At 38.7% G+C, this 15502-nt stretch overlaps 49 pseudogenes; all 49 read right to left on the reverse strand.

Moving 5' to 3' along the window:
* Positions 1–171: 171 nt before the first annotated feature.
* On the reverse strand, positions 172–290 carry LOC140566080 (5S ribosomal RNA; annotated as a pseudogene).
* A 185-nt stretch (positions 291–475) lies between these two features.
* On the reverse strand, positions 476–594 carry LOC140570218 (5S ribosomal RNA; annotated as a pseudogene).
* A 185-nt stretch (positions 595–779) lies between these two features.
* On the reverse strand, positions 780–898 carry LOC140568041 (5S ribosomal RNA; annotated as a pseudogene).
* A 185-nt stretch (positions 899–1083) lies between these two features.
* Positions 1084–1202, reverse strand: LOC140566707 (5S ribosomal RNA; annotated as a pseudogene).
* Positions 1203–1424: 222 nt separating this feature from the next.
* On the reverse strand, positions 1425–1543 carry LOC140572958 (5S ribosomal RNA; annotated as a pseudogene).
* Positions 1544–1728: 185 nt separating this feature from the next.
* LOC140570635 (5S ribosomal RNA) lies at positions 1729–1847 on the reverse strand (annotated as a pseudogene).
* Positions 1848–2033: 186 nt separating this feature from the next.
* LOC140572867 (5S ribosomal RNA) lies at positions 2034–2152 on the reverse strand (annotated as a pseudogene).
* A 222-nt stretch (positions 2153–2374) lies between these two features.
* LOC140570636 (5S ribosomal RNA) lies at positions 2375–2493 on the reverse strand (annotated as a pseudogene).
* A 185-nt stretch (positions 2494–2678) lies between these two features.
* LOC140570637 (5S ribosomal RNA) lies at positions 2679–2797 on the reverse strand (annotated as a pseudogene).
* A 185-nt stretch (positions 2798–2982) lies between these two features.
* On the reverse strand, positions 2983–3101 carry LOC140572106 (5S ribosomal RNA; annotated as a pseudogene).
* A 185-nt stretch (positions 3102–3286) lies between these two features.
* LOC140569956 (5S ribosomal RNA) lies at positions 3287–3405 on the reverse strand (annotated as a pseudogene).
* Positions 3406–3590: 185 nt separating this feature from the next.
* On the reverse strand, positions 3591–3709 carry LOC140569006 (5S ribosomal RNA; annotated as a pseudogene).
* A 185-nt stretch (positions 3710–3894) lies between these two features.
* Positions 3895–4013, reverse strand: LOC140571950 (5S ribosomal RNA; annotated as a pseudogene).
* Positions 4014–4198: 185 nt separating this feature from the next.
* Positions 4199–4317, reverse strand: LOC140569957 (5S ribosomal RNA; annotated as a pseudogene).
* A 185-nt stretch (positions 4318–4502) lies between these two features.
* Positions 4503–4621, reverse strand: LOC140569008 (5S ribosomal RNA; annotated as a pseudogene).
* A 498-nt stretch (positions 4622–5119) lies between these two features.
* LOC140567073 (5S ribosomal RNA) lies at positions 5120–5238 on the reverse strand (annotated as a pseudogene).
* A 185-nt stretch (positions 5239–5423) lies between these two features.
* On the reverse strand, positions 5424–5542 carry LOC140568381 (5S ribosomal RNA; annotated as a pseudogene).
* Positions 5543–5727: 185 nt separating this feature from the next.
* Positions 5728–5846, reverse strand: LOC140566553 (5S ribosomal RNA; annotated as a pseudogene).
* A 185-nt stretch (positions 5847–6031) lies between these two features.
* On the reverse strand, positions 6032–6150 carry LOC140567095 (5S ribosomal RNA; annotated as a pseudogene).
* A 182-nt stretch (positions 6151–6332) lies between these two features.
* On the reverse strand, positions 6333–6451 carry LOC140567096 (5S ribosomal RNA; annotated as a pseudogene).
* A 185-nt stretch (positions 6452–6636) lies between these two features.
* On the reverse strand, positions 6637–6755 carry LOC140573390 (5S ribosomal RNA; annotated as a pseudogene).
* A 222-nt stretch (positions 6756–6977) lies between these two features.
* Positions 6978–7096, reverse strand: LOC140567032 (5S ribosomal RNA; annotated as a pseudogene).
* Positions 7097–7281: 185 nt separating this feature from the next.
* On the reverse strand, positions 7282–7400 carry LOC140568373 (5S ribosomal RNA; annotated as a pseudogene).
* A 185-nt stretch (positions 7401–7585) lies between these two features.
* On the reverse strand, positions 7586–7704 carry LOC140572705 (5S ribosomal RNA; annotated as a pseudogene).
* A 185-nt stretch (positions 7705–7889) lies between these two features.
* Positions 7890–8008, reverse strand: LOC140568212 (5S ribosomal RNA; annotated as a pseudogene).
* A 185-nt stretch (positions 8009–8193) lies between these two features.
* On the reverse strand, positions 8194–8312 carry LOC140567097 (5S ribosomal RNA; annotated as a pseudogene).
* A 182-nt stretch (positions 8313–8494) lies between these two features.
* LOC140567660 (5S ribosomal RNA) lies at positions 8495–8613 on the reverse strand (annotated as a pseudogene).
* Positions 8614–8798: 185 nt separating this feature from the next.
* Positions 8799–8917, reverse strand: LOC140567074 (5S ribosomal RNA; annotated as a pseudogene).
* Positions 8918–9102: 185 nt separating this feature from the next.
* On the reverse strand, positions 9103–9221 carry LOC140567873 (5S ribosomal RNA; annotated as a pseudogene).
* Positions 9222–9406: 185 nt separating this feature from the next.
* On the reverse strand, positions 9407–9525 carry LOC140567099 (5S ribosomal RNA; annotated as a pseudogene).
* Positions 9526–9747: 222 nt separating this feature from the next.
* Positions 9748–9866, reverse strand: LOC140567033 (5S ribosomal RNA; annotated as a pseudogene).
* Positions 9867–10051: 185 nt separating this feature from the next.
* Positions 10052–10170, reverse strand: LOC140568374 (5S ribosomal RNA; annotated as a pseudogene).
* A 185-nt stretch (positions 10171–10355) lies between these two features.
* Positions 10356–10474, reverse strand: LOC140571903 (5S ribosomal RNA; annotated as a pseudogene).
* Positions 10475–10658: 184 nt separating this feature from the next.
* On the reverse strand, positions 10659–10777 carry LOC140567805 (5S ribosomal RNA; annotated as a pseudogene).
* Positions 10778–10959: 182 nt separating this feature from the next.
* LOC140568007 (5S ribosomal RNA) lies at positions 10960–11078 on the reverse strand (annotated as a pseudogene).
* Positions 11079–11300: 222 nt separating this feature from the next.
* On the reverse strand, positions 11301–11419 carry LOC140569009 (5S ribosomal RNA; annotated as a pseudogene).
* A 222-nt stretch (positions 11420–11641) lies between these two features.
* Positions 11642–11760, reverse strand: LOC140569010 (5S ribosomal RNA; annotated as a pseudogene).
* Positions 11761–11945: 185 nt separating this feature from the next.
* LOC140570922 (5S ribosomal RNA) lies at positions 11946–12064 on the reverse strand (annotated as a pseudogene).
* Positions 12065–12249: 185 nt separating this feature from the next.
* LOC140569011 (5S ribosomal RNA) lies at positions 12250–12368 on the reverse strand (annotated as a pseudogene).
* Positions 12369–12553: 185 nt separating this feature from the next.
* On the reverse strand, positions 12554–12672 carry LOC140569012 (5S ribosomal RNA; annotated as a pseudogene).
* A 185-nt stretch (positions 12673–12857) lies between these two features.
* On the reverse strand, positions 12858–12976 carry LOC140572526 (5S ribosomal RNA; annotated as a pseudogene).
* Positions 12977–13161: 185 nt separating this feature from the next.
* On the reverse strand, positions 13162–13280 carry LOC140569013 (5S ribosomal RNA; annotated as a pseudogene).
* A 185-nt stretch (positions 13281–13465) lies between these two features.
* Positions 13466–13584, reverse strand: LOC140570638 (5S ribosomal RNA; annotated as a pseudogene).
* A 185-nt stretch (positions 13585–13769) lies between these two features.
* Positions 13770–13888, reverse strand: LOC140572801 (5S ribosomal RNA; annotated as a pseudogene).
* Positions 13889–14110: 222 nt separating this feature from the next.
* Positions 14111–14229, reverse strand: LOC140571692 (5S ribosomal RNA; annotated as a pseudogene).
* A 186-nt stretch (positions 14230–14415) lies between these two features.
* Positions 14416–14534, reverse strand: LOC140569014 (5S ribosomal RNA; annotated as a pseudogene).
* Positions 14535–14719: 185 nt separating this feature from the next.
* Positions 14720–14838, reverse strand: LOC140570923 (5S ribosomal RNA; annotated as a pseudogene).
* Positions 14839–15023: 185 nt separating this feature from the next.
* LOC140569015 (5S ribosomal RNA) lies at positions 15024–15142 on the reverse strand (annotated as a pseudogene).
* Positions 15143–15327: 185 nt separating this feature from the next.
* LOC140569017 (5S ribosomal RNA) lies at positions 15328–15446 on the reverse strand (annotated as a pseudogene).
* Between the last annotated feature and the right edge of the window lie 56 nt (positions 15447–15502).

The following is a 15502-nucleotide window of genomic DNA, read 5'->3' on the forward strand; positions in this document are numbered from 1 at the left end:
AACTAGAGGATTCAAATTTCATAGCTAAGACCATATTTGTTCAAAACCAAGCAAAAGCATTCCATTTCAACACATCAACATTTACAACACAAAAGAGTTTCAACTACAAATTTGTGCAAAAGATGTAAATAACATGGAAATGTAAGCTTTAATTGTTTGCAGGATTGGAAAAGCTTACAACACCTGATATTTCCAGACAGTCTCCCATTCAAGAACTAACCAGGCCCAACCCTAGGTAGCTTCTGAGATCAGACGAGATCAGGTATTCTAAGGGTGGAATGGTCGTAAGCAGAACTACCTTGCGAACTAGAGGATTCAAATTTCATAGCTAAGACCATATTTGTTCAAAACCAAGCAAAAGCATTCCATTTCAACACATCAACATTTACAACACAAAAGAGTTTCAACTACAAATTTGTGCAAAAGATGTAAATAACATGGAAATGTAAGCTTTAATTGTTTGCAGGATTGGAAAAGCTTACAACACCTGGTATTCCCAGACAGTCTCCCATTCAAGTACTAACCAGGCCCAACCCTAGGTAGCTTCTGAGATCAGACGAGATCAGGCATTCTGAGGGTGGAATGGCCGTAAGCAGAAGCACCTAGCAAACTAGAGGATTCAAATTTCATAGCTAAGACCATATTTGTTCAAAACCAAGCAAAAGCATTCCATTTCAACACATCAATATTTACAACACAAAAGAGTTTCAACTACAAATTTGTGCAAAAGATGTAAATAACATGGAAATGTAAGCTTTAATTGTTTGCAGGATTGGAAAAGCTTACAACACCTGGTATTCCCAGACAGTCTCCCATTCAAGTACTAACCAGGCCCAACCCTTGGTAGCTTCTGAGATGAGACAAGATCAGGCATTCTAAGGATGGAATGGCCGCAAGCAGAAGCACCTTGCAAACTAGAGGATTCAAATTTCATAGCTAAGACCATATTTGTTCAAAACCAAGCAAAAGCATTCCATTTCAACACATCAACATTTACAACACAAAAGAGTTTCATCTAAAAATTTGTGCAAAAGATGTAAATAACATGGAAATGTAAGCTTTAATTGTTTGCAGGATTGGAAAAGCTTACAACACCTGGTATTCCCAGACAGTCTCCCATTCAAGTACTAACCGTGCCCAACCCTAGGTAGCTTCTGAGATCAGACGAGATCAGGCATTCTAAGGGTAGAATGGCCGTAAGCAGAAGCACCTTGCAAACTAGAGGATTCAAATTTGATAGCTAAGACCATATTTGTTCAAAACCAAGCAAAAGCATTCCATTTCAACACATCAACATTTACAACACAAAGCATTCCATTTTAACACATCAACATTTACAACACAAAAGAGTTTCATCTACAAATTTGTGCAAAAGATGTAAATAACATGGAAATGTAAGCTTTAATTGTTTGCAGGATTGGAAAAGCTTACAACACCTGGTATTCCCAGACAGTCTCCCATTCAAGTACTAACCAGGCCCAACCCTAGGTAGCTTCTGAGATCAGACGAGATCAGGCATTCTAAGGGTGGAATGGCCTTAAGCAGAAGCACCTTCCAAACTAGAGGATTCAAATTTCATAGCTAAGACCATATTTGTTCAAAACCAAGCAAAAGCATTCCATTTCAACACATCAACATTTACAACACAAAAGAGTTTCATCTACAAATTTGTGCAAAAGATGTAAATAACATGGAAATGTAAGCTTTAATTGTTTGCAGGATTGGAAAAGCTTACAACACCTGATATTCCCAGACAGTCTCCCATTCAAGTACTAACCAGGCCCAACCCTAGGTAGCTTCTGAGATCAGACGAGATCAGGCATTCTAAGGGTGGAATGGCCGTAAGCAGAAGCACCTTGCAAACCTAGAGGATTCAAATTTCATAGCTAAGACCATATTTGTTCAAAACCAAGCAAAAGCATTCCATTTCAACACATCAACATTTACAACACAAAAGAGTTTCAACTACAAATTTGTGCAAAAGATGTAAATAACATGGAAATGTAAGCTTTAATTGTTTGCAGGATTGGAAAAGCTTACAACACCTGGTATTCCCAGACAGTCTCCCATTCAAGTACTAACCGTGCCCAACCCTAGGTAGCTTCTGAGATCAGACGAGATCAGGCATTCTAAGGGTGGAATGGCCGTAAGCAGAAGCACCTTGCAAACTAGAGGATTCAAATTTCATAGCTAAGACCATATTTGTTCAAAACCAAGCAAAAGCATTCCATTTCAACACATCAACATTTACAACACAAAGCATTCCATTTCAACACATCAACATTTACAACACAAAAGAGTTTCATCTACAAATTTGTGCAAAAGATGTAAATAACATGGAAATGTAAGCTTTAATTGTTTGCAGGATTGGAAAAGCTTACAACACCTGATATTCCCAGACAGTCTCCCATTCAAGTACTAACCAGGCCCAACCCTAGGTAGCTTCTGAGATCAGACGAGATCAGGCATTCTAAGGGTGGAATGGCCGTAAGCAGAAGCACCTTGCAAACTAGAGGATTCAAATTTCATAGCTAAGACCATATTTGTTCAAAACCAAGCAAAAGCATTCCATTTCAACACATCAACATTTACAACACAAAAGAGTTTCAACTACAAATTTGTGCAAAAGATGTAAATAACATGGAAATGTAAGCTTTAATTGTTTGCAGGATTGGAAAAGCTTACAACACCTGATATTCCCAGACAGTCTCCCATTCAAGTACTAACCAGGCCCAACCCTAGGTAGCTTCTGAGATCAGACGAGATCAGGCATTCTAAGGGTGGAATGGCCGTAAGCAGAAGCACCTTGCAAACTAGAGGATTCAAATTTCATAGCTAAGACCATATTTGTTCAAAACCAAGCAAAAGCATTCCATTTCAACACATCAACATTTACAACACAAAAGAGTTTCAACTACAAATTTGTGCAAAAGATGTAAATAACATGGAAATGTAAGCTTTAATTGTTTGCAGGATTGGAAAAGCTTACAACACCTGGTATTCCCAGACAGTCTCCCATTCAAGTACTAACTAGGCCCAACCCTAGGTAGCTTCTGAGATCAGACGAGATCAGGCATTCTAAGGGTGGAATGGCCGTAAGCAGAAGCACCTTGCAAACTAGAGGATTCAAATTTCATAACTAAGACCATATTTGTTCAAAACCAAGCAAAAGCATTCCATTTCAACACATCAACATTTACAACACAAAAGAGTTTCAACTACAAATTTGTGCAAAAGATGTAAATAACATGGAAATGTAAGCTTTAATTGTTTGCAGGATTGGAAAAGCTTACAACACCTGGTATTCCCAGACAGTCTCCCATTCAAGTACTAACCAGGCCCAACCCTAGGTAGCTTCTGAGATCAGACGAGATCAGGAATTCTAAGGGTGGAATGGCCGTAAGCAGAAGCACCTTGCAAACTAGAGGATTCAAATTTCATAGCTAAGACCATATTTGTTCAAAACCAAGCAAAAGCATTCCATTTCAACACATCAACATTTACAACACAAAAGAGTTTCAACTACAAATTTGTGCAAAAGATGTAAATAACATGGAAATGTAAGCTTTAATTGTTTGCAGGATTGGAAAAGCTTACAACACCTGGTATTCCCAGACAGTCTCCCATTCAAGTACTAACCAGGCCCAACCCTAGGTAGCTTCTGAGATCAGACGAGATCAGGCATTCTAAGGGTGGAATGGCCGTAAGCAGAAGCACCTTGCAAACTAGAGGATTCAAATTTCATAGCTAAGACCATATTTGTTCAAAACCAAGCAAAAGCATTCCATTTCAACACATCAACATTTACAACACAAAAGAGTTTCAACTACAAATTTGTGCAAAAGATGTAAATAACATGGAAATGTAAGCTTTAATTGTTTGCAGGATTGGAAAAGCTTACAACACCTGGTATTCCCAGACAGTCTCCCATTCAAGTACTAACCAGGCCCAACCCTAGGTAGCTTCTGAGATCAGACGAGATCAGGCATTCTATGGGTGGAATGGCCGTAAGCAGAAGCACCTTGCAAACTAGAGGATTCAAATTTCATAGCTAAGACCATATTTGTTCAAAACCAAGCAAAAGCATTCCATTTCAACACATCAACATTTACAACACAAAAGAGTTTCAACTACAAATTTGTGCAAAAGATTTAAATAACATGGAAATGTAAGCTTTAATTGTTTGCAGGATTGGAAAAGCTTACAACACCTGGTATTCCCAGACAGTCTCCCATTCAAGTACTAACCAGGCCCAACCCTAGGTAGCTTCTGAGATCAGACGAGATCAGGAATTCTAAGGGTGGAATGGCCGTAAGCAGAAGCACCTTGCAAACTAGAGGATTCAAATTTCATAGCTAAGACCATATTTGTTCAAAACCAAGCAAAAGCATTCCATTTCAACACATCAACATTTACAACACAAAAGAGTTTCAACTACAAATTTGTGCAAAAGATGTAAATAACATGGAAATGTAAGCTTTAATTGTTTGCAGGATTGGAAAAGCTTACAACACCTGGTATTCCCAGACAGTCTCCCATTCAAGTACTAACCAGGCCCAACCCTAGGTAGCTTCTGAGATCAGACGAGATCAGGCATTCTAAGGGTGGAATGGCCGTAAGCAGAAGCACCTTGCAAACTAGAGGATTCAAATTTCATAGCTAAGACCATATTTGTTCAAAACCAAGCAAAAGCATTCCATTTCAACACATCAACATTTACAACACAAAAGAGTTTCAACTACAAATTTGTGCAAAAGATTTAAATAACATGGAAATGTAAGCTTTAATTGTTTGCAGGATTGGAAAAGCTTACAACACCTGGTATTCCCAGACAGTCTCCCAGACAGTCTCCCATTCTAGTACTAACTGTGCCCAACCCTAGGTAGCTTCTGAGATCAGACGAGATCAGGCATTCTAAGGGTGGAATGGCCGTAAGCAGAAGCACCTTGCAAACTAGAGGATTCAAATTTCATAGCTAAGACCATATTGGTTCAAAAACAAGCAAAGGCATTCCATTTCAACACAACATTTACAACACAAAAGAGTTTCAACTACAAATTTGTGCAAAAGATGTAAATAACATGGAAATGTAAGCTTTAATTGTTTGCAGGATTGGAAAAGCTTACAACACCTGGTATTTCCAGACAGTCTCCCATTCAAGTACTAACCGTGCCCAACCCTAGGTAGCTTCTGAGATCAGACGAGATCAGGCATTCTAAGGGTGGAATGGCCGTAAGCAGAAGCACCTTGCAAACTAGAGGATTCAAATTTCATAGCTAAGACCATATTTGTTCAAAACCAAGCAAAACCATTCCATTTCAACACATCAACATTTACAACACAAAAGAGTTTCAACTACAAATTTGTGCAAAAGATGTAACTAACATGGAAATGTAAGCTTTAATTGTTTGCAGGATTGGAAAAGCTTACAACACCTGGTATTCCCAGACAGTCTCCCATTCAAGTACTAACCAGACCCAACCCTAGGTAGCTTCTGAGATCAGACAAGATCAGGGATTCTAAGGGTGGAACGGCCATAAGGAGAAGCACCTAGCAAACTAGAGGATTCAAATTTCATAGCTAAGACCATATTTGTTCAAAACCAAGCAAAAGCATTCCATTTCAACACATCAATATTTACAACACAAAAGAGTTTCAACTACAAATTTGTGCAAAAGATGTAAATAACATGGAAATGTAAGCTTTAATTGTTTGCAGGATTGGAAAAGCTTACAACACCTGGTATTCCCAGACAGTCTCCAATTCAAGTACTAACCTGGCCCAACCCTAGGTATCTTCTGAGATCAGACGAGATCAGGCATTCTGAGTGTGGAATGGCCGTAAGCAGAAGCACCTAGCAAACTAGAGGATTCAAATTTCATAGCTAAGACCATATTTGTTCAAAACCAAGCAAAAACATTCCATTTCAACACATCAATATTTACAACACAAAAGAGTTTCAACTACAAATTTGTGCAAAAGATGTAAATAACATGGAAATGTAAGCTTTAATTGTTTGCAGGATTGGAAAAGCTTACAACACCTGGTATTCCCAGACAGTCTCCCATTCAAGTACTAACTGTGCCCAACCCTAGGTAGCTTCTGAGATCAGACGAGATCAGGCATTCTAAGGGTGGAATGGCCGTAAGCAGAAGCACCTTGCAAACTAGAGGATTCAAATTTCATAGCTAAGACCATATTGGTTCAAAAACAAGCAAAGGCATTCCATTTCAACACAACATTTACAACACAAAAGAGTTTCAACTACAAATTTGTGCAAAAGATGTAAATAACATGGAAATGTAAGCTTTAATTGTTTGCAGGATTGGAAAAGCTTACAACACCTGGTATTCCCAGACAGTCTCCCATTCAAGTACTAACTGTGCCCAACCCTAGGTAGCTTCTGAGATCAGACGAGATCAGGCATTCTAAGGGTGGAATGGCCGTAAGCAGAAGCACCTTGCAAACTAGAGGATTCAAATTTCATAGCTAAGACCATATTTGTTCAAAACCAAGCAAAAGCATTCCATTTCAACACATCAACATTTACAACACAAAAGAGTTTCAACTACAAATTTGTGCAAAAGATGTAAATAACATGGAAATGTAAGCTTTAATTGTTTGCAGGATTGGAAGAGCTTACAACACCTGGTATTCCCAGACAGTCTCCAATTCAAGTACTAACCAGGCCCAACCCTAGGTAGCTTCTGAGATCAGACAAGATCAGGCATTCTAAGGGTGGAATGGCCGTAAGCAGAAGCATCTTGCAAACTAGAGGATTCAAATTTCATAGCTAAGACCATATTTGTTCAAAACCAAGCAAAAGCATTCCATTTCAACACATCAACATTTACAACACAAAGCATTCCATTTCAACACATCAACATTTACAACACAAAAGAGTTTCAACTACAAATTTGTGCAAAAGATGTAAATAACATGGAAATGTAAGCTTTAATTGTTTGCAGGATTGGAAAAGCTTACAACACCTGGTATTCCCAGACAGTCTCCCATTCAAGTACTAACCAGGCCCAACCCTAGGTAGCTTCTGAGATCAGACAACATCAGGCGTTCTAAGGGTGGAATGGCCGTAAGCAGAAGAACCTTGCAAACTAGAGGATTCAAATTTCATAGATAAGACCATATTTGTTCGAAACCAAGCAAAAGCATTCCATTTCAACACATAAACATTTACAACACAAAAGAGTTTCAACTACAAATTTGTGCAAAAGATGTAAATAACATGGAAATGTAAGCTTTAACTGTTTGCAGGATTGGAAAAGCTTACAACACCTGGTATTCCCAGACAGTCTCCCATTCAAGTACGAACCAGGCCCAACACTAGATAGCTTCCGAGATCAGACGAGATCAGGCATTCTAAAGGTTGAATGGCCGTAAGCAGAAGCACATAGCAAACTAGAGGATTCAAATTTCATAGCTAAGACCATATTTGTTCAAAACCAAGCAAAAGCATTCCATTTCAACACATCAACATTTACAACACATAAGAGTTTCAACTACAAATTTGTGCAAAAGATGTAAATAACATGGAAATGTAAGCTTTAATTGTTTGCAGAATTGGAAAATCTTACAACACCTGGTATTCCCAGACAGTCTCCCATTCAAGTACTAACCAGGCCCAACCCTAGGTAGCTTCTGAGATCAGACGAGATCAGGCATTCTAAGGGTGGAATGGCCGCAAGGAGCAGCACCTTGCAAACTAGAGGATTCAAATTTCATAGCTAAGACCATATTTGTTCAAAACCAAGCAAAAGCATTCAATTTCAACACATCAACATTTTCAACACAAAAGAGTTTCAACTACAAATTTGTGCAAAAGATGTAAATAACATGGAAATGTAAGCTTTAATTGTTTGCAGGATTGGAAAAGCTTACAACACCTGGTATTCCCAGACAGTCTCCCATTCAAGTACTAACTGTGCCCAACCCTAGGTAGCTTCTGTGATCAGACGAGATCAGGCATTCTAAGGGTGGAATGGCCGTAAGCAGAAGCACCTAGCAAACTAGAGGATTCAAATTTCATAGCTAAGACGATATTTATTCAAAACCAAGCAAAAGCATTCCATTTCAACACATCAACATTTACAACACAAAAGAGTTTCAACTACAAATTTGTGCAAAAGATTTAAATAACATGGAAATGTAAGCTTTAATTGTTTGCAGGATTGGAAAAGCTTACAACACCTGGTATTCCCAGACAGTCTCCCATTCAAGTACTAACTGTGCCCAACCCTAGGTAGCTTCTGAGATCAGACGAGATCAGGCATTCTAAGGGTGGAATGGCCGTAAGCAGAAGCACCTTGCAAACTAGAGGATTCAAATTTCATAGCTAAGACCATATTTGTTCAAAAACAAGCAAAGGCATTCCATTTCAACACAACATTTACAACACAAAAGAGTTTCAACTACAAATTTGTGCAAAAGATGTAAATAACATGGAAATGTAAGCTTTAATTGTTTGCAGGATTGGAAAAGCTTACAACACCTGGTATTCCCAGACAGTCTCCCATTCAAGTACTAACCAGGCCCAACCCTAGATAGCTTCTGAGATCAGACTAGATCAGTCATTTTGAGTGTGGAATGGCCGTAAGCAGAAGCACCTAGCAAACTAGAGGATTCAAATTTCATAGCTAAGACCATATTTATTCAAAACCAAGCAAAAGCATTCCATTTCAACACATCAACATTTACAACACAAAAGAGTTTCAACTACAAATTTGTGCAAAAGATTTAAATAACATGGAAATGTAAGCTTTAATTGTTTGCAGGATTGGAAAAGCTTACAACACCTGGTATTTCCAGACAGTCTCCCATTCAAGTACTAACCGTGCCCAACCCTAGGTAGCTTCTGAGATCAGACGAGATCAGGCATTCTAAGGGTGGAATGGCCGTAAGCAGAAGCACCTTGCAAACTAGAGGATTCAAATTTCATAGCTAAGACCATATTTGTTCAAAACCAAGCAAAAGCATTCCATTTCAACACATCAACATTTACAACACAAAAGAGTTTCAACTACAAATTTGTGCAAAAGATGTAAATAACATGGAAATGTAAGCTTTAATTGTTTGCAGGATTGGAAAAGCTTACAACACCTGGTATTCCCAGACAGTCTCCCATTCAAGTACTAACCAGACCCAACCCTAGGTAGCTTCTGAGATCAGACGAGATCAGGGATTCTAAGGGTGGAACGGCCATAAGGAAAAGCACCTAGCAAACTAGAGGATTCAAATTTCATAGCTAAGACCATATTTGTTCAAAACCAAGCAAAAGCATTCCATTTCAACACATCAATATTTACAACACAAAAGAGTTTCAACTACAAATTTGTGCAAAAGATGTAAATAACATGGAAATGTAAGCTTTAATTGTTTGCAGGATTGGAAAAGCTTACAACACCTGGTATTCCCAGACAGTCTCCCATTCAAGTACTAACTGTGCCCAACCCTAGGTAGCTTCTGAGATCAGACGAGATCAGGCATTCTAAGGGTGGAATGGCCGTAAGCAGAAGCACCTTGCAAACTAGAGGATTCAAATTTCATAGCTAAGACCATATTTGTTCAAAACCAAGCAAAAGCATTCCATTTCAACACATCAACATTTACAACACAAAGCATTCCATTTCAACACATCAACATTTACAACACAAAAGAGTTTCAACTACAAATTTGTGCAAAAGATGTAAATAACATGGAAATGTAAGCTTTAATTGTTTGCAGGATTGGAAAAGCTTACAACACCTGGTATTCCCAGACAGTCTCCCATTCAAGTACTAACCAGGCCCAACCCTAGGTAGCTTCTGAGATCAGACAACATCAGGCGTTCTAAGGGTGGAATGGCCGTAAGCAGAAGGACCTTGCAAACTAGAGGATTCAAATTTCATAGCTAAGACCATATTTGTTCAAAACCAAGCAAAAGCATTCCATTTCAACACATCAACATTTACAACACAAAAGAGTTTCAACTACAAATTTGTGCAAAAGATGTAAATGACATGGAAATGTAAGCTTTAATTGTTTGCAGGATTGGAAAAGCTTACAACACCTGGTATTCCCAGACAGTCTCCCATTCAAGTACGAACCAGGCCCAACACTAGATAGCTTCCGAGATCAGACGAGATCAGGCATTCTAAAGGTTGAATGGCCGTAAGCAGAAGCACATAGCAAACTAGAGGATTCAAATTTCATAGCTAAGACCATATTTGTTCAAAACCAAGCAAAAGCATTCCATTTCAACACATCAACATTTACAACACAAAAGAGTTTCAACTACAAATTTGTGCAAAAGATGTAAATAACATGGAAATGTAAGCTTTAATTGTTGGCAGAATTGGAAAATCTTACAACACCTGGTATTCCCAGACAGTCTCCCATTCAAGTACTAACCAGGCCCAACCCTAGGTAGCTTCTGAGATCAGACGAGATCAGGCATTCTAAGGGTGGAATGGCCGTAAGCAGAAGCACCTTGCAAACTAGAGGATTCAAATTTCATAGCTAAGACCATATTGGTTCAAAACCAAGAAAAGCATTCCATTTCAACACATCAACATTTACAACACAAAAGAGTTTCAACTACAAATTTGTGCAAAAGATGTAAATAACATGGAAATGTAAGCTTTAATTGTTTGCAGGATTGGAAAAGCTTACAACACCTGGTATTCCCAGACAGTCTCCCATTCAAGTACTAACTGTGCCCAACCCAAGGTAGCTTCTGAGATCAGACGAGATCAGGCATTCTAAGGGTGGAATGGCCGTAAGCAGAAGCACCTTGCAAACTAGAGGATTCAAATTTCATAGCTAAGACCATATTGGTTCAAAAACAAGCAAAGGCATTCCATTTCAACACAACATTTACAACACAAAAGAGTTTCAACTACAAATTTGTGCAAAAGATGTAAATAACATGGAAATGTAAGCTTTAATTGTTTGCAGGATTGGAAAAGCTTACAACACCTGGTATTCCCAGACAGTCTCCCATTCAAGTACTAACTGTGCCTAACCCTAGGTAGCTTCTGAGATCAGACGAGATCAGGCATTCTAAGGGTGGAATGGCCGTAAGCAGAAGCACCTTGCAAACTAGAGGATTCAAATTTCATAGCTAAGACCATATTTGTTCAAAACCAAGCAAAAGCATTCCATTTCAACACATCAACATTTACAACACAAAGCATTCCATTTCAACACATCAACATTTACAACACAAAAGAGTTTCATCTACAAATTTGTGCAAAAGATGTAAATAACATGGAAATGTAAGCTTTAATTGTTTGCAGGATTGGAAAAGCTTACAACACCTGGTATTCCCAGACAGTCTCCCATTCAAGTACTAACCAGGCCCAACCCTAGGTAGCTTCTGAGATCAGACGAGATCAGGCATTCTAAGGGTGGAATGGCCGTAAGCAGAAGCACCTTGCAAACTAGAGGATTCAAATTTCATAGCTAAGACCATATTTGTTCAAAACCAAGCAAAAGCATTCCATTTCAACACATCAACATTTACAACACAAAGCATTCCATTTCAACACATCAACATTTACAACACAAAAGAGTTTCAACTACAAATTTGTGCAAAAGATGTAAATAACATGGAAATGTAAGCTTTAATTGTTTGCAGGATTGGAAAAGCTTACAACACCTGGTATTCCCAGACAGTCTCCCATTCAAGTACTAACCAGGCCCAACCCTAGGTAGCTTCTGAGATCAGACGAGATCAGGCATTCTAAGGGTGGAATGGCCGTAAGCAGAAGCACCTTGCAAACTAGAGGATTCAAATTTCATAGCTAAGACCATATTTGTTCAAAACCAAGCAAAAGCATTCCATTTCAACACATCAACATTTACAACACAAAAGAGTTTCAACTACAAATTTGTGCAAAAGATGTAAATAACATGGAAATGTAAGCTTTAATTGTTTGCAGGATTGGAAAAGCTTACAACACCTGGTATTCCCAGACAGTCTCCCATTCAAGTACTAACCAGGCCCAACCCTAGGTAGCTTCTGAGATCAGACGAGATCAGGCATTCTAAGGGTGGAATGGCCGCAAGCAGAAGCACCTTGCAAACTAGAGGATTCAAATTTCATAGCTAAGACCATATTTGTTCAAAACCAAGCAAAAGCATTCCATTTCAACACATCAACATTTACAACACAAAAGAGTTTCAACTACAAATTTGTGCAAAAGATGTAAATAACATGGAAATGTAAGCTTTAATTGTTTGCAGGATTGGAAAAGCTTACAACACCTGGTATTCCCAGACAGTCTCCCATTCAAGTACTAACCAGGCCCAACCCTAGGTAGCTTCTGAGATCAGACGAGATCAGGCATTCTAAGGGTGGAATGGCCGTAAGCAGAAGCACCTTGCAAACTAGAGGATTCAAATTTCATAGCTAAGACCATATTTGTTCAAAACCAAGCAAAAGCATTCCATTTCAACACATCAACATTTACAACACAAAAGAGTTTCAACTACAAATTTGTGCAAAAGATGTAAATAACATGGAAATGTAAGCTTTAATTGTTTGCAGGATTGGAAAAGCTTACAACACCTGGTATTCCCAGACAGTCTCCCATTCAAGTACTAACCAGGCCCAACCCTAGGTAGCTTCTGAGATCAGACGAGATCAGGCATTCTAAGGGTGGAATGGCCGTAAGCAGAAGCACCTTGCAAACTAGAGGATTCAAATTTCATAGCTAAGACCATATTTGTTCAAAACCAAGCAAAAGCATTCCATTTCAACACATCAACATTTACAACACAAAAGAGTTTCAACTACAAATTTGTGCAAAAGATGTAAATAACATGGAAATGTAAGCTTTAATTGTTTGCAGGGTTGGAAAAGCTTACAACACCTGGTATTCCCAGACAGTCTCCCATTCAAGTACTAACCAGGCCCAAACCTAGGTAGCTTCTGAGATCAGACGAGATCAGGAATTCTAAGGGTGGAATGGCCGTAAGCAGAAGCACCTTGCAAACTAGAGGATTCAAATTTCATAGCTAAGACCATATTTGTTCAAAACCAAGCAAAAGCATTCCATTTCAACACATCAACATTTACAACACAAAAGAGTTTCAACTACAAATTTGTGCAAAAGATGTAAATAACATGGAAATGTAAGCTTTAATTGTTTGCAGGATTGGAAAAGCTTACAACACCTGGTATTCCCAGACAGTCTCCCATTCAAGTACTAACCAGGCCCAACCCTAGGTAGCTTCTGAGATCAGACGAGATCAGGCATTCTAAGGGTGGAATGGCCGTAAGCAGAAGCACCTTGCAAACTAGAGGATTCAAATTTCATAGCTAAGACCATATTTGTTCAAAACCAAGCAAAAGCATTCCATTTCAACACATCAACATTTACAACACAAAAGAGTTTCAACTACAAATTTGTGCAAAAGATGTAAATAACATGGAAATGTAAGCTTTAATTGTTTGCAGGATTGGAAAAGCTTACAACACCTGATATTCCCAGACAGTCTCCCATTCAAGTACTAACCAGGCCCAACCCTAGGTAGCTTCTGAGATCAGACGAGATCAGGCATTCTAAGGGTGGAATGGCCGTAAGCAGAAGCACCTTGCAAACTAGAGGATTCAAATTTCATAGCTAAGACCATATTTGTTCAAAACCAAGCAAAAGCATTCCATTTCAACACATCAACATTTACAACACAAAAGAGTTTCAACTACAAATTTGTGCAAAAGATGTAAATAACATGGAAATGTAAGCTTTAATTGTTTGCAGGATTGGAAAAGCTTAAAACACCTGGTATTCCCAGACAGTCTCCCATTCAAGTACTAACCAGGCCCAACCCTAGGTAGCTTCTGAGATCAGACGAGATCAGGCATTCTAAGGGTGGAATGGCCGTAAGCAGAAGCACCTTGCAAACTAGAGGATTCAAATTTCATAGCTAAGACCATATTTGTTCAAAACCAAGCAAAAGCATTCCATTTCAACACATCAACATTTACAACACAAAGAATTCCATTTCAACACATCAACATTTACAACACAAAAGAGTTTCATCTACAAATTTGTGCAAAAGATGTAAATAACATGGAAATGTAAGCTTTAATTGTTTGCAGGATTGGAAAAGCTTACAACACCTGATATTCCCAGACAGTCTCCCATTCAAGTACTAACCAGGCCCAACCCTAGGTAGCTTCTGAGATCAGACGAGATCAGGCATTCTAAGGGTGGAATGGCCATAAGCAGAAGCACCTTGCAAACCTAGAGGATTCAAATTTCATAGCTAAGACCATATTTGTTCAAAACCAAGCAAAAGCATTCCATTTCAACACATCAACATTTACAACACAAAAGAGTTTCAACTACAAATTTGTGCAAAAGATGTAAATAACATGGAAATGTAAGCTTTAATTGTTTGCAGGATTGGAAAAGCTTACAACACCTGGTATTCCCAGACAGTCTCCCATTCAAGTACTAACCAGGCCCAACCCTAGGTAGCTTCTGAGATCAGACGAGATCAGGCATTCTAAGGGTGGAATGGCCGTAAGCAGAAGCACCTTGCAAACTAGAGGATTCAAATTTCATAGCTAAGACCATATTTGTTCAAAACCAAGCAAAAGCATTCCATTTCAACACATCAACATTTACAACACAAAAGAGTTTCAACTACAAATTTGTGCAAAAGATGTAAATAACATGGAAATGTAAGCTTTAATTGTTTGCAGGATTGGAAAAGCTTACAACACCTGGTATTCCCAGACAGTCTCCCATTCAAGTACTAACCAGGCCCAACCCTAGGTAGCTTCTGAGATCAGACGAGATCAGGCATTCTAAGGGTGGAATGGCCGCAAGCAGAAGCACCTTGCAAACTAGAGGATTCAAATTTCATAGCTAAGACCATATTTGTTCAAAACCAAGCAAAAGCATTCCATTTCAACACATCAACATTTACAACACAAAAGAGTTTCAACTACAAATTTGTGCAAAAGATGTAAATAACATGGAAATGTAAGCTTTAATTGTTTGCAGGATTGGAAAAGCTTACAACACCTGGTATTCCCAGACAGTCTCCCATTCAAGTACTAACCAGGCCCAACCCTAGGTAGCTTCTGAGATCAGACGAGATCAGGCATTCTAAGGGTGGAATGGCCGTAAGCAGAAGCACCTTGCAAACTAGAGGATTCAAATTTCATAGCTAAGACCATATTTGTTCAAAACCAAGCAAAAGCATTCCATTTCAACACATCAACATTTACAACACAAAAGAGTTTCAACTACAAATTTGTGCAAAAGATGTAAATAACATGGAAATGTAAGCTTTAATTGTTTGCAGGATTGGAAAAGCTTACAACACCTGGTATTCCCAGACAGTCTCCCATTCAAGTACTAACCAGGCCCAACCCTAGGTAGCTTCTGAGATCAGACGAGATCAGGCATTCTAAGGGTGGAATGGCCGTAAGCAGAAGCACCTTGCAAACTAGAGGATTCAAATTTCATAGCTAAGACCATATTTGTTC

This window comes from Salminus brasiliensis, chromosome 11 (assembly GCF_030463535.1).
Source record: "Salminus brasiliensis chromosome 11, fSalBra1.hap2, whole genome shotgun sequence".
Lineage (NCBI taxonomy): Eukaryota > Metazoa > Chordata > Actinopteri > Characiformes > Bryconidae > Salminus > Salminus brasiliensis.